This window comes from Chrysochloris asiatica, unplaced genomic scaffold, assembly GCF_000296735.1.
Source record: "Chrysochloris asiatica unplaced genomic scaffold, ChrAsi1.0 scaffold00139, whole genome shotgun sequence".
In the NCBI taxonomy this organism is placed as follows: domain Eukaryota; kingdom Metazoa; phylum Chordata; class Mammalia; order Afrosoricida; family Chrysochloridae; genus Chrysochloris; species Chrysochloris asiatica.
The window spans coordinates 8,573,646-8,576,774 of record NW_006408657.1 but is presented as its reverse complement, the minus strand read 5'-3'; positions in this window follow the sequence as shown (position 1 = coordinate 8,576,774).

Here is a 3,129-nt window from a genome sequence, read left to right as displayed (position 1 = left end):
AGACTTTCTGATCCTGCAAAGACGTGCAGCCTTAGAAACCCTGTGCAGGGTTGCTATGAGTCAGAACCAACTCAATGACCCTTAACAACAACAATTTTTTAAATTAATACTTTGTTGCTGTTGTTGTTAAGTGCTGGTGAGTTGGTTCTGACTCATAAAGACTCTGTATAGGGTTTCCCAGGAGCAACTGGTGGGTTTGAACTACCAACATTGTGGTTAGCAGCAATCTAGTTATTTATCCTACAGTGCCACATTTGGACATTATATATATTTCCCATACTTTTAGCTTTAACTTACCCAACTCATTTAAGCTATTTTTTAAAGACATTTTATTGCTGTTATTACATTTATCAGAGCACGCTAATAATTTATGTTTTTTAATTATTTTATTTGGAGTCCTGGTGTAGCACTGTGGGATAAAGCACTAGACCAAAAGGTCAGTTTAAACCACAAGGTCAATGGTTCAAACTCACAAGCTGCTCCTTGGAAACCCTATACAGGGTTGCTATGAGTTGGAACCAACTCTAAGGCACTTAACAACAGCAGTTGTTTTATTTAAACCATTTACATCTAAGTAATTCTTCTTAAGTTAAGGAGTCCTTGGATGGTACAAATGATTAGCATATTTGGATGCTAATCCAAAGCTTCAAGTCTACCCAGAGATGCCTCAGAAAAAAAATCTAAAAATCTACCTCCTAAAAATTCAGCCATTGCAAATCTTCTGGAGCACGAGTCTGCTGTAATGCACATGAGGTTGCCATGAGTTAGAACTATAAATTGCTAAAAGACAAGTGTGCCATTTGTTACTTGTTTTTCTGTGTTTCTTCTGATTATCATTCCTTTGTTTCTCTTTTCTTATATTCTTGTGGATTTTTTTCAACAAACTTTAAGGATTCCGTCTACATTTATTTGTAGTGTTACTTGAGTGTGTCACTTTGTATAGTTATCATGGTTGTAGTAGGTCTTACAATAATAACATATCATACTTACATCTACCATAGTCTACTGATAGTAATACTTTACCACTTTGAAACAGAGAAAAAGATACTTCCATTGACTCCCTTTATCTGCCCCATATTAAAAAAAAAAAAAAATCAATTATCTTCAACTGTTTCCTCTGCTTACATCATGGACCACATCAGATTGTGTTATAAACTTTGCTTCAACTAGCACATATAATTTAAGAAAAACATGAGAAGAAAGATATATATTACATTTACCTTGATTTGTATCAATTCTGATGTTATTTTTTTTCCATTCTGAATTTACAAGCTATATTAATTTTCTATTACTCACTCATCTATTCCAAAAAAATTTGGAAGAAATCCATATTTGGACCCATTCCAAAGAAAGGTGAACCACTGAAATGCAGAAATCATCAAACTGTATCATTAATATCCCATGCAAGTAAAATTTTGCTGAAGATAATTTAAAGAAATGACTGCAACAGTACGTTGACAGGGGACTGCCAGAAGCTCAAGTCAGATTCAGAAGAAGATGTGGAACTAAAGGTGACACTGTTGATGTCAAATGGGTCTTGGATGAAAGCAAAGAATACCGAAAGATATTTATTTACTTTGATTTATTGACTATACAAATGCTTTCAAATGTATGGCTCATGGATAATATTTCAAAGAATGGGTATCTCAGAACACTTGATTGTACTTATGACAAACCTGTACATAGACCAAGAGACAGTGGTTCCAGTATAAGAAGGGGATATTGAATGGTTTAAAATTAGGAAATGTGTGTCCCAAGATTGTATCCTTCTACCACATTTATTCAATGTGCATGCTGAGCAAATAATATAAGCTGGATTATATGAAGCAGAATGTCACATCAGGATGGAAGGAAGATTCATTAACAATCTGAGATATTCAGATGATACAACCTTGTTTCCTAAAAATGAAGAGAACTTAAAATACTTAATGAAGATCAAAGACTATAGCCTTCACTATGGATTGCAACTCAGCAAAGAAACAAAAATCCTCACAACTGAACCAATAAATTACATCATGATAAATGGAGAAAAGATTGAATTTGTAAAACACTTCATTTTGCAAGGATCCACAATCGACACTCATATAAACAGCAGTCAAGAAATCAAAAGATGACACTCAGCCCAAGCTGAGATGGTATTTGGTCGGCCCTTTTTACACTTGGTTGAGAAGGGTCCTTGTGTAGCATAGTGGGTTGAGGCGCCGCACTGCAAATTCTTTTGAGGCGGGCTTGATGGTGGCTAGGGTGAAGGTGTTGTGAAGGTCGCTGCCAGCAATAACTCAGAATTACAGGCAAAAAAGAGGCAAGACAGAGCTCCAAGACTCGGACCCACAGGCATAGGGATAATTTAAAGCTTTGAAGGCTTATAGCCTGTGGGATTTGGAGCTGAGGCGCGAAATTGCGTACTTTTGAATCTGCCGGCCAGGCTCAGAGGCCTGAGCCCACATCCTGGGCAAGTCCAAGTGGCGGGGCGAAATCAGGGCCGCAGAGAGGGCCGCAGAGATGCCACAGAAACACGCTGTGGTAACCTTAGAAAGTATACTTTGCCGATTTTGTGTGGTTCCAATTTAATTTTTTTCTTTGGTGTTGGGTAATAGGTGCGCTCACGGTTTGCCCACCTACAGTCGGGGAGAATAGAGGTGGGGGCTTAGCCTAGTGGCCAAGACTCACCCTCAGCACTGGTGGTTTCCTCTGCTGGGAATTCACACACTCAGCCCAAGCTGAGACATGGATTTGGTCGACCTTTTTACACTAGGTTGAGAGGGGTTCTGGCATAGTGTAGTGGGTTGAGGTGCCGCACTGCAAATTCTTTTGAACTGCAAGGCTGGTGGTTCAAGCTCACCAGCCACTCCTCAGAAACCCTATATGGGAGACGCGGATGTGCATCCTATGTGGACTGCTTTTATTTTATTTATTTATTTTCTTTCACTGGTTTAAGAGGAGTACCGGCACAGTACTATGGATTGAGGTGCCACACTCCAGGGCCTTTTGAACTGCAAGGTCGGTGGATCGGGCTCACCAGCCGCTCCTCGGAGACTCTATACAGGGTCGCTATGGGTCGGAATTGACTCGACAGCACCTAACAGCAGGGAGAGGAGGGGCAGAGGTGACTGAAAGAGAGTTAGGACA